The sequence below is a fragment of the Crocuta crocuta genome, unplaced genomic scaffold (genome assembly GCF_008692635.1).
Source record: "Crocuta crocuta isolate KB4526 unplaced genomic scaffold, BGI_CrCroc_1.0 scaffold131, whole genome shotgun sequence".
In the NCBI taxonomy this organism is placed as follows: Eukaryota; Metazoa; Chordata; class Mammalia; order Carnivora; family Hyaenidae; genus Crocuta; species Crocuta crocuta.
The window spans coordinates 572,930-586,610 of record NW_027528977.1 but is presented as its reverse complement, the minus strand read 5'-3'; the positions used below and the strand labels follow the sequence as shown (position 1 = coordinate 586,610).

General features: G+C 37.6%; 1 pseudogene; it reads right to left on the bottom strand.

The window, feature by feature from the left end:
• Positions 1 to 8,609: 8,609 nt before the first annotated feature.
• LOC144225972 (tubulin alpha-3 chain-like) lies at positions 8,610 to 10,042 on the bottom strand (annotated as a pseudogene).
• Positions 10,043 to 13,681: the final 3,639 nt, after the last annotated feature.

The following is a 13,681-nucleotide window of genomic DNA, read 5'->3' as shown; positions in this document are numbered from 1 at the left end:
AAAGTAAAAAAAAAAAAGAAAAAACAAAAAAAAAAAAAAAAAAAAAAAAAAAAAAAAGCTAGCCACATGGCCACACCTAATACCAAAGGATAGTTAAGAACTATATTCCTGGAAGGAGGAAAACTGAAATAGTGGTGGCTAGCTATAATAGCTGCTGTGCTTACCTTTGTTTACAAATTGTATTATAGGCCATTTTGATGAGTTACTTTTACTTCCTGATAAATAGCCAATATAAACTATTCATATAAGCTGCTGATTGTATTGCTGAAATCTCAGGATTCAAATGTAGTCTAATTCCAAGTACAGATTATAAGTAACCAAATACAAAAAATAACAAATTATATACATACACAGTCTTGTCTCTAGTGTTTGCAGGACTCTCTCCTGCAAATGGAGGTCAACATACCATATACCTAAATAATCAGAAGTTATAACTCACACTAACTGTTCCTACCTTGGCAAACATGCCTTCCTAAGGTTCCCAGAATTCTTGGACTCCTCGAGCCCTGTACCGGTGAGTGGCAAAGCAGGGCGAGCTGGACTCAGCTTTCTTTGTCCCAGCGCTGTCCTCTCCCAAGGACAACCCACCCCAGCTCCTCCAGGTGTGCTGCTTCAACAGTCCAGACCTTTGGTATGTGCTTTCCAGCTTCATCCACTGTCCTGAGACGGACCGGGAAGGGGTTCTGCAGGTGAGGAGGGACATGTTCCTGGGCACTGTGATCTTCTCACCCCATAGGGAGGGACATATGATAGAATAGGACAGAGCCTAGCTCTCAAGCAAAGGGTCTAGAGTTGGAGTCTCTCTTGTCTGTATTTAAGGGAGGTTTTCCATAAGTATATTGTAAGATTTTGACAGATGTCCAGAAATGTCTTTATGAGGTATGCCACCTTGTGGTATACACTTAAAAATATGATCTAGTAGGAAATGGAGATGCTGATTTATAATAAAGGAAAAATAAATGAGAATAATATCTTGGTTTGAAAAGTTATTTTTAAGTATCATGACCAACATTTAAAATGTAAAATTTTCTTATATGATCATCTTAAAAAAAGCAACTCCCTAAGATTTATAAAAGAAAACTTACTACATGGTTAGTTAATGGATTCATTCATACAATAAAAAAATGGTACGTATTTAAAAAATAGGGCATGTCTGGGTGGCTCAGTTGGTTAAGCATCTGACTCTTGATCTCAGCTCAGGTCTTGATCTCAGGGTTCAACTCACTTGAACTGTGAGTTCAAGTTTTGTGTTGGGCTTCATGCTGGGTGTAAAGCCTACTTAAAAAAACAAAAAACAATAGGTATTAAATGCCTACTCTGCTGCAGGTATTGTTCTAACGCTGAGGTTATATTAGAAAGAAAAATCTCCACCGTCCTAGAGCTTACCTTCCAATAGGATAGTGAAGTAGTAACTGGTAGTCCTTAATGAATACATTACTTACTTCAGTCTTAAAATCTCGTCGGTAGCCTTTTGTACAGACATCTTGTTGGGATCCCTATGTTAGGCCTTGAAACAAAATTAAGTATTGTGTTCTGCTTTTTTTTGACTGCAAAGAAAGTTGTAACTTTTTTTGTTCAGAGCTCTACAAAGGACTGTGCCAGTTCCGTTGGGAGTTTCTAACTCTAATAGTTAAAAGCAAAAATAAGCATTTAAAAAGTAAACTTATTTCAAACTTTTGTTTTCTACAAATGCATTTATTATTAAATGGGAAATGCTAGCTTCGTGCAGTGTTAACATTTTAAGCAGGCAAAGATCAATTCAGTGTCATTAAATTAAAAAGTATCTAAGTCGGTAGCTTACCCTGAGCTTGAGGCCCAGGCCAAATGTTTCTTTTGCTTCTTCTAACCCGTCAATGTTCTTCTCACCCCCTTTTTTACCTCCTCATGCCTGTTAATGCTACATCCCTTGTGTCCCAACTCACAACTTGTTAAGAAGTTAAGTAGCCCTGGTCCCAGGGGACTTCCCTTATCTGACCACCTCATCATTCAACCTTTGAAGGTCCTTGTGAGAGCACACAGGAGAGCCAATTCCTTAGTCTGGTGGGTAGCTGGAGGAGATCAGATAGCCAACGACAACTTCATTCCTCTCCTCTACTTTGAGATGAAGCCTCTGTTAGTTCTGAAAGTTCTCAGGAATTAAAAGGAGAATGGAGGACAAACTAAAGGAAAGGGAGTCTTGACTGTAATCCTTCCCGTGTACCATTTTTACATGGTGGAGAGAAAAATACTAAATGGAATGGTTCTCTTCCTCCAATATTACAATTTTCTATTTCATCATAATACAAAATCTATAGTCTCTGGGCTTTTGAGCAGTATTTTATACTGGGTTTTGCTCTTTTAGAATTTCATCTATCTATATACATATATATAAATGTATAATTTTTCAATTTTATATGGTACAGTGATAAAATGATCATAGTGGTGGTTTATGTGACTTGGTCATAGCAAGAAGTAAATTACTGGCAAATTTGCCTATGCTTTCAGAATAGGACTTAGAGTCAGACTTCTATTAAGCCATACTGATCACAAATTATGTTTAATAATCACTAATTTTACCTGAAGTAGTTAATATGTTATGGGTTGAGAGGTAATAACTTCTTTTTATGTAATGTAGATAAAACACCTAAAAATCCAGAAAAAAATACATATATATTAAAAACTCATAATTCAACACACAAAAACACAACAACCCAATTAAAAAATGTGCAAAGTACTTGGTTATGCACTTCCCAATTGAAGATATACAAATGGCCAAAAAAGCACAGAAAAAGATGCACACTCAACATCATTAGTCATTAGGAAAAAGCAAATCTAAACCGTAATGAGGTATCACTTTACATCTCCTAGAATGGCTGTAATAATTTTTTAGTGGAAAATAGCAAGTGTTGATGAGAATGCAGACAAATTGGAACACTGGTACATTGCTGATAGGAACGTAAAATGATGCAGCCCCTGAGGAAAACAGTCTGGTTGTTTTTCAAAAACCTAGACAGAATTACCATATGACCCAGTAATTTCATTCCTAGGTATATTCCCAAAGTATTTGAAAGCTGGGACTGGAAGAGATACTTCTACACCAATGTTTATTGCAGCATTATTCACAATAGCCAAAAGGCGGAAACAACCCAAGTGTCCATCAAAAGATGAATGGATAAACAAAATGTATGTACATACAATGGAATATTATTTAGCCATCAAAAGGAATGAAGTTCTGAATAATGCTACAACATCATTGACCCTTAAAGACATAATGCTAAGTGAAATAAGTCAGACAAAAAGGACAAATATTCTGATTTCAGTTAATGAAATATAAGAATAGGCAAATTTACAGAGACAAAATATATTAGTAGATACCAGGATATAGGGGAGGAGGAAAGGAAAGCTAATGGTTATTGATTTTAGTGTTTCTGTTTGAAGAAATGAAAACATGTTGGAAATAGATATTGGTTGCAGAGCATTATGAATCTAAGTAATATCACTGAATGGTATACTTTAAATGGTTAAAATGGCAACTTCTGTATTACATATTAATATATCAAAAACTATTGAATTTTTAACTTGGTAAGTCATGGTATGTGAATTAAAACTGCTTAAAAAGTTTATGGGATGCAGTTCAAATTGTTCTTAGAGGGAAATTTATGACTTACATGCTTATCTTGGAAAAAAAAATAAATGTTATAAAGTAATGAGCTTAGCATCTAATTTAATGTGATATAAAAAGAACAAGTGAATAATCCTAAAGAAAACAGAACAATTGAAATTATGAAGATAATAGAAATCATTGGAATAGAAAATAAACATATAATGACATGAACTGAGGGAAGAGTTAGCAAGCCTACTAAAAAAATTAATTTAAGGAATTTGTAAATAAATAATACTGTGAGGTAAAAAGGGTCAGAGCCAGATATGAGGTATATATTTAAAAGACAGATTTTATCACAACTTTGTTCCAATAAATTTAAAGACTTAATAAATGGATACATTCTAAAATAATTTAACTTGTAAAAGTGATTTTAAAATAATAAGCCAGATGATTTTCCCCAAAATTTATAACAAAATGTACAGAATACATACTATCTTATACAAATTATTCAGTCTAGAAAAAAACAACACTCCTTAAATCTTGGCATGAGGGTAGCAGAATCACGATATCAAAATTGGAAAAGGACAGAATAAGAAAGGAAAATGACAGGTTATTCTCTCATAAATACAAAGACCAAGAAAAAAAAAGGCAAACTGAATGCAGTGACCTATAGCAATAGGCATTATAACCAATTGAGTAGATCCCCAAAATTCAAGCTTGGTTTAATGTTAGAAAAGCAATTTGTATAATTAACAGCTGCATTTCTAAGAGACATGGCAAGAGAGGAAACACAAAAGATAGTTACAACTGAGGAAAGGTATAACTGAGGAAATTTAAGGAACAGTTTACAGAAGGATTAATGGAACCCGTAAGGGAGAGTTGGACAATAGCCACCAAACAATAGAAATGGCCTTTCTAGGATTGAAAGGGCAAAGTGCTTAGCGAGAAATGGAATTATGGAAGAGGGTTTAAATGTAAGTATTTGTAGCCGTAGAGGAATGCATCCTCTGCCAGAACCATAGTAGGTCAGCACTGTGACCAGTGAGGGCTACCACCCTCCCATCTCCTGTTACTGCCTCTTATTTCTCAGCCCTCCTGAAAAGCCAGTGGCAAGGGAGCTTGGGGATGCAACTAGTAAGAATAAGCCTCAGAGGGAATAGAGCAGTAAAGGGCAGAGAATATGGATTTGGGGTGTTGGCTTTGAGAATAGCTGGCTAAACCATACGATCAGAGGTAAAAAGGAAAGTTGTATAACCATCTAGTTGACAAACTTCCGCAAAGCGCTAACTAGATAGTAAGTATTTTTAGATTTACAGACCATAGAACTAAACATTTGCCACTGTAGTAGGAAAGCGGCCATATGTACCTAAACAAGTGAGTGTGGCTGTTTTCCAATAAAACTTTATTTACAAAAAAAAAAAAAAAAATGTTGGCTGGATTTGGCCTGTTGGGGACAGTAGTTTGCAGACTTTGTAGTTAGTAGATGCAGAAAAAATACATGCTGAATATTAACATCCATCTGAAATTTAAAACAACAACAATAAAACCTCTTGGCAAACTCAGAAGAACGTTTCCTTATCCTGATTCAGTATATGTTAAAATAAAGGCGCCTATCGTAAGCTTTATACTTAATGATGAAAACATTCCAAATATTCTGTTGAAGATCATGAAACAAACAAGTATCACTGGTGTTAATTATTTGGGGCTCTACCCAGTATATTAAGGCAAGAAAAAAGAAAAGTCATAAACATGAGGAAGAAACTAATCTTATTTGCAATAGAAATAATTGTCCACATAAAGAACTAAGATAAATCTATATGAAAAAAATAACCTATTATAAAAATGGGCAAAAGTCTTAACAGGAACTCCTAGGAGAGAAAAGTAAACATGAATAGCCCCTGCAAATATCTTTTGTTTGCCTCTGTATACCAACTTTACATTCTTCACCCTGTGCTTCGTTCATAATCCTGGCCTCAGCAAAATTCTCATCATCTTTGACATCCAGTTGGATTCAGCCAATGAGAATTCCTGGCAGAAGATCAGGAGAGGAGAATGAAGTTGAGATATTTGTTCTCCTTAATCCCTTCCTCACTCTCGCTGTTTGTTTCAACCAAAGTTTCCTGCTTCATAAGACTCTATTCCTCTAGGTTTCCAGTAACTTTTCCCTTCTCTTATCCTTTTGGATCTAGGAGTGGAAGAAATCCTATTTGCTGACAGTCTGGGTTCACCTACACTCCACATGCACATTTTTGTACTTAGTTCCTCTGTTTATCCTAACTTATCATTTGCTCCCTATTAGAATCCTGATACAGTTGATCAACATTAAAAGATGTTCAGTCTGATTGATAGCCAGAAAAAAAAATGCAGATCAAAACCATTATTAAAGATGATTTAAAAACTACCGTATTGGGAGTAATTAAAAATCTCAGCAAGGCTGTAGAGCAGACAATACAGTCATACATAGCTGATGAGTGTATAAATTGATACAACTATTTCAGGAAAACAATTTAGCATTATATAGCAAAGCTGAAGATGCACAAGCCTATAACCCAATTTTGTACCAGGTGCTATATTCATGAATGTTTATAGGCGGATTTTTTTTTTTTTTTTGGTAATAGTAAAACATTGGAAATACCATAGGTATCCATCAAGAGAATGGATAAATAAATTGTGGCATATTCATCTAATAGAATACTAAATGGCAGTGAAAATGAATAAATTACAGCTACATAAAAAAAGCCTGAAGTTGGGAACACAATAGGGAGCAGAGAAATCAACTAACAGAAGGAAGTGACACATGGGCAAAGTTTTGAATAAAGTGAGAAAAGGAGTTATGTGTTTACCTGGGGGAAGAGCACTCCAGAGACAAGGAATAGCAAGTAAAAAAATGCTGCAGTGTTTCTGTGTCTGTTGTTTTGAGAATAATATGGGGGCCAGGAGACCTAGAACAGAGTAGTAGGGAGTATAACAGAAGATCATAGAGGCAAGGGGGTAGAAAAAATTGTTTTAGGCCTTATATCGACTTTATTTTTACTCTAAATAATATGGGAATTCACTGAAAGTATTTGAGAAAAGTGACATATCTGAATTCTTATTACTTTTTTAGATAATTACTCCGGAAGCGGGATTAAGAATGGACAGAGAAAGGGCAATGGAAGACCGGTTTGAGCTGTTGAAGTAATTGAGGTGAGAGAGATGATGGCACTGGTAGTAATGGAGGTAGTGACAAATGGCTGGTATCTGTTGTATTTTGAAGGTAAACAGGATTGACTGACACTGGATGTAGGTGTTTAGAGAAAGAGAGTAATCTATGATGACCCTAAATTTTTTAGGTTTGAATAACTGGAAAGATGGAGTTGCCACTGAGATGAGGAAGACTAGGCAGAACAGACTTGGGAAAGAAAAGAGAAGTTCAGTTTGAACGTGTTGAGTTTGAGATGCTTATTATACATTGAAGTAGATCTGTTGCGTAGATACTTGGATAAGAGTCTGGAATCCAGGGGATAAGAATTTAGCATTCATTTATGCACAGCTCTGAACTCTCCAGAATAAAACTTTAATTAATATGTGTCCCTTTGGAGAAGCCAAGACATTCTCTTTGCTACAGAGATCTGCACTTGGAGTTGACCTGCCACATTTCTTGTTAATCATTGCGGAGGCAGTGATCCAAAGCATCTGGTGACTGATTGTACATACTCTGTGGCATTATTTATAGTATCTGGCAGATCAAACAGATGCTCAAGCAAGTTTTCTCGTTTTTTGAATGATGGCAGCAGAGCATTTGGTCCCCTTCCCCCTTTTGATGGATATAGCCGATGATAACACCACATTTAAGGGATTGCAAATAAAGCTTGCAAGTTCTCAAAAATCTCATTCTCATCTGCCAGTACAAACTGAATGAGACAGAGCATTGGTCTCTGCAGTAACATTATTTTGCAATCATATAGTACCTTGTCTTTGCTGAGGAATTTACAATCCAGTGTAATTTACAAATAATATCACTTTCCTATTTTTACCTCAAATTTCAATTGGAAAACTGGAAAGAGAAATTTTTTCCCCAGAAAAAGTACCAGAAATTCTAAGGAAAGTCTATCCTACCTCACAAACTTGAAGTTATTAGCCTTTAATTCTAAGTCTTTGAATTCTCATCAGTACATAATAGAACCTAAAAGTCTTAGCATAGTATATAATTTTATTAAGATACCTAGATTGCCAAGGTCATTGGGATATAGGGCTTTACTGAAGCAATATGACATTTCAGTTCACTCAGAGGAGGAAGCTGTGTTTGGCTCCAGTGGTAAAGAGTTTTATTCCGACTGTGATGAAGGACTGGTCATATGTGAGTAGGGAAGATGGAATGGGCACTGACTGAAGGTAGTGAAGGAGCAGAAAGCTGAATGCTTTCTGTTCTCCTCCCACACATATCCAGCTCTTTCCATAGCTAGCTTCACATCTCTCCCTACTGGAAGGCCCTCTATCTTTTAGGTGTTGAATCTCACAGACAGAGGCTCCCTGAGCTGAGGAATCTAAAGTAGGCAATAGTTCTACCTGATGGTGGAATGGGGGTGTACAGCAAGAGGACGACACCAGGTGGAGAAATTCTGCTGTGGGGCACAGACTTCTACATGCAACAGAAACACTCCTGTATCTGGTGGGCCTCTCCCTAAGCAAGGAAGGCTATGGTGCAGGACACCTTGGGGAAGGGTATAGCACTGGCCTAAGCAGGACATCTATAGGGCATTTTCACAAGGGAGAAGCTAGGGAATTGCTTAGTGAGGCCCTTGGTAGGGGTAGGAATGATTCAGTATTTTAAGGAGCTGTGACTCAGCTTTGGAAGACATGGAGGCATTTCTCCATGGTCCACCTGTGATTGGGAGGTTTCAGGCTTTGAGGGTGCATGTAGTTTACTGGGTTTGAATATGATTGTGTGTGTGTGTGTGTGTGTGTGTGTAAAATTAACATACCATAAAATTCACTCATTTAAAGTGAAAATTCAATCATTTTTAGTATTTATAGAGTTATGATTTTACTCATTTAATGCAGAAACTTTAATTGTAAACAACTTGAAACCCCATGCTGATGAGTGGCAGGAGAAAGCCACCTGAGAGAAATAACCTGCCAGATGCACTCTAGTATCTTCCCCTTTTTTGGCCTGTTCCTCCACAGAATCCATGCCTACTCCTTCTTCATCTTTCTCCAGAGCTGCCAGGTTCTCCAGGGCCTCAGAGAACTCTCCATCTTACATGCCTTCTCCCATGTTCACTTTGCTTACATGAGATCTTACTTATGGTTCCAGCAGGCCCAGACCTCAGCCATGGCAGTGGTGTTGCACAGGATGTACATAGTCTGTTGCACTTTGACCAGGTTTCCCTTGGGGATGACAGTTGGGGGGCTGGTAGTTGATGCCCACTTTAAATCTCGTTGGGCAACATCCACAAACTGGATGGTGCACTTCATCCTGATGCTGGTGATGGCTGTGTTGACGTCTTTTGGGACCGTGTCCCAAGTGCATGCTACAGACCATGTACTTGCTGTGGCAAGGGCCATACTTGGCCATCTGATTGGGTGGCTTGCAGGCACTGGTGATCTTGGCCACAGACAGCTGCTCATCATAGGCCTTCTTAGCTGAGATGCCTGGGAGTTGGTAGCCAGTGGAAAGTGTATGTGGGGGTACGGGACCAGCTTCGTTGGGAATTCTGTCAAATTCACATTCGGGGTACTGTCACATTGCTGAGGTAGTGATGGTGGATACAATCTGCCCAATCAGATGACTGAGATTGGTATATATGGGCCGTTTGGTATCTGGGTTGTGTTGATATATGTCACAGATGGCTTCCTTATTGACCATGAAGGCACAGTGAGAATTATCCAGGGTCAGGTGGGTGATCAGGAAGGAATTATAGAGCTCCACCATGGCTGTGGAAACCTGGGGGACTGGCAACTTTGAGTTTGGACTTCTTGCCATATACTACCAAGAGCCGTTCCATGAGCAGAGGCACAAACCCAGAACTGGTGCCGCCCCTGAAGTTGTGGAAGATGAGCAAGTCCCATAGCCCTGTGCACAGATCTGCCAGTTTTCAGATCAAGTCTAGGTCAGTAATCTTGCCAATATCATGGCCTTTGGTGTAATTACTGGCTGTGTCTTCTTTCCCAGGGATTAGTACCAAGCCCCCGACTTTTTTTACTTTTATGAACCAAATTTTTAATTTTCTCTTATTTCTTAAAATTATGAAAATGATTTTGAAAGACATTATATATGTTTATTGTTGCCTCCTTAAGTGCTTACGTTAAAAAAAAAAATAGCCAAATAAATTCAAGGTTTTCTGTTCTCTGGTAACTGCACTGGCAGAGAGGACATGGATACTGTCAGGATCTATGTGACACCTGACGTTCCAGATCTTTTCGAATACCTGGATGTCTGGCATGATGTAAACATAAAAACTGGATGACTAGTAGCATTTTAAGTTGTTCTTGTAGACACAGCCATCATTCACTGAGTAGCCCCTCTTTTATGAGTGCAAAAACCTATGCAAATTTTCACTGTTTTACCACCAGATGTCAGCCATTCACTGCATTGGTAATAACAACTCTGAAGAACTCCTGATGAGAAATCTATTTATGTGGATGTCACCTTCATCTCTCCCTCTGTCCCTCTTTCACTCCTTCCTGCTATGACTGTCAGTCTATCAATCAGTCACTAATGTACCTGTCATCTATTTATTTGATTAGAATGCACATATCTATTCTAATCTATCTAAATAATGAAAGGGGTACACTAGATATTTTAAGAAAACTAGCATGATTTAGAATTTAAATGTTGTCATATACAAATGTGAAAATGACACTAAAATGTTTTTTAAACTCTGATCTGCAATTCAGGCTCTTTTCAGCCCAGGAGCTTTGGGACCAATGCAATATTTTGCATCCCTTGTTTCAGAACATACTTTCCACTATCACCCACAGCTTTTGCTTTTGGAATTTTTATTAGATACTTGTTGGTACTCTGCAATTATATTCTTTTTAGAAGAGTATCAACTACATATTGAACAAACTACGCAATATTTGATTTTTAGAGAAGCCCTAAGGTGATTAAAAAGTGAATTAGTTATTGAAGACATATGCAATATTTTTGCCTACCAACAGCTTCCATTTAATTTTTTTAATTAAATGCTTTTTTGAGTATTAATATATACCTTTAAAATTTTTTTAAATGTNTGCACCAGACCCAGGTCATCATAAAATGCCACCAGTTTAAAAATCATTTCTTTTTTTAAAAATTAATTTTAATGTTTTAATTTATTTTTGAGAGAGAGAGAGACTGAGAGCATATGGAGGAGGGGTAGAGAGAGGGAGACACAGAATCTGAAGCAGGATCCAGGGTTTGAGCTGTCGGCACAGAGCCCGACACAGGGCTTCAACTCACAAACCATGAGATCATGACCTGAACCAAAGTAGGTGCTTAACCAACTGAGACACCTAGGTGCCCCTAACAAATACCTTGTATAATCCCTGACTACAAACTTTGTCAGTTACGTTGCTCTACTTCAATCACTGAGTTTAATAAAATGATTTTATGCATTTTCCCCCCTTAACATTGTGAGCTATTTGAGGTTTTGGGAGCTTAGCAGGTATCTATTGATAAATGAATTTTATTCTCTAAATTTAGATTACAGCTAGCCTGTAGTGAATTGTTGCTTGCCTCCTTAGCAACCATTTTCTTTTATCTCTCTTTCCTGTCTGAATTTTATTTCAATGTCTAGCACTTTTCTTTTGGAGCCATGGGACTTAGGGAAAGTTCATCGCATCAAGCTTCACGCATGGGCCTGAATGGTATAAAAATAATCTTATTCCCTTTGCTAAGGAATGGCTCAGAAATGACCATGGCCATAGAAGGACCAAGAAAAACTTTCCTCACTCCTAAAAGAGTGCACTGTAAGGACTGATGGATATATCTTTGTAAATCTTTTGTCATTTCTGAAGAAGAAAACATGAGTGTTACTGTGTTCCTGAATCCTTTTGGGGGGGGGTGATATAGAGATGGGGAACATAGGGGAGGCTCTCTCAAATTTTCAGACACTTCCCAGAGCTATCTTTCATATCACATAGAAAGAACATTCTAGAATATGAAACCAATTCAAAGGAAAACAGCTGCAGGGGGGGAGAGAGAGAGAGACAGATCTGATGTTATTTTTTTGTGTCCCTAGATCCTCTTTTATGAGATAATGAGCCAAAAAATTTCTTTTTTAATTATTTATTACTCAATGATCTAAGAGTTTGATAGGGGAAATCTGTGCAGGCATCAGGAAAAAATGTCTAGAAGCTGAAAGGATAGTAAGGGCATGGCCATTTGAGAGAGAAGTCAAATGTGGTTTCTCCTTGGAGAGAGGGTGATAAGGAGAGTTGGCTTGGGCCATTTGCTCTTTGGAACCACATATTTGAGAAAAATGGCTTTGTGTGCCTAATAATTTGTTTTAAGACTTAGCTAATCTCTGTAGGACCATATTTCCTGTAGATGGTCCATAAAACACCTTGATCCAAATCACCAGGGGTGATTAAAAATGCAGAGATTTGAGGTGCCTGGGTGGCTCACTAAGTTAAGCTTTGATTTTGGCTCAGGTCATGATCTCATGTCATGGTTCATGAGATCAAGCCCCACTTCCTTGTCCATGCTGACAGAGCGGAGCCTCCTTGGGATTCTCTCTCTCCTCTCTCTCTTTCTCTCTCTCTCCCTCTCCGCCTCTCCCCCACTCACATGCGCTTTCTTTCTCTCTCAAAATAAATAAACATTTTTTAGAAATTCAGAGATCTAGGCCTCACTCAATGTAGTGAGTCAGAAACTCTGGGAATGGGATCAAGAGTCAGTCCTCTTACAATAAGTAGCCCCAGTTGATACTTAGAATTGCTGAAGTCTGAGGAGTATTGCTTAGCCTACATCAATTTTGATGTCGATTTTGAGCTACTAGGTAGGTGACAGTCTGGGGAATAAGCCCTAAAACCAAGTCTATGGCTTCCCTTATCATTCAGCTACTTAAGTACTCAATTTATATAACATAACAGTTCAGTGAGAGTTCAAAGATACATGGGAATTTTGAAAAAGAATATACTGATTTAATAAACTAGGAAGATGGTGTACCTGTGTGGCTCAGTTGGTTAAGCATCCAGCTCTTGGTTTCAGCCCAGGTCATGATGTCATGGTTCATAAGTTTGAGCCCCTTGTAGGGCTTCATGCTGACAGTGCAGAGCCTGCTTGGGATTCTCTCTCCTATTCTCTCCTCCTCCCTTGCTCATGCATGCTCTCTCTCAAAATAAAATGAAAAAGTTAAGATATTAAAAAAATTATAATAAAATAAGAAGAAAGCTTAGAACAAAAGATTTTATGCAGATGATAATGCAGGACCAAATCAGTGAGTGACAAAGCTGNAATTTAATGTAAAAAAAAAAAAAAAAATCAAAGCCCCGCTGTTTCTCTTTGCCTTTTTAATATGTCAGTTATACCTATTTTAATTATCCAATTAAACACTGAACAATTAAGATATTCAGATCTTGGTACTAATGGTCAAAGCAAAATACCTCAGACCCCATTTTCTCTCTTCAAACATCTGTAAGCTATAACTTAGGTGAAAATATAGCTATTGACTTGTAGTAATTTGCAAAGTAGAATAGTTCTCAAAAACAATGGTTTTCAACTGTGGATGCGTATTAGAATTACCTAGAGATACTAAAAAACATGACCTATATCAGTGTCCTACTGTAAGTCAACTAAGTCAGGATCTCTGGAAAGAGTGACTTTTTTTTCTTAAATTCGCCAGAGGATTCTTCTGTGAAGCCAGGGATGGGATCCACTTCTTGAGGCACTTCCCAGGCAGTGCATTCTCTAGTGTCCCAGTGAATGAAGTTCAGCTAAGTACAATAGTGGAGAGATTGCTTGAAGGCAATGGAGTTCATTCATTGTCTACCATAGTTTACCATCTTTAATTAAGCCCATTAATAGAATAAGGGTAGTGTACTAGGACAGGATTATAATGTCCCAGCAGATTTCTTTTTCTGTATCTTCTTTATAATGCCATTTGCTTATATGAGGCATGAAATGCCACATGC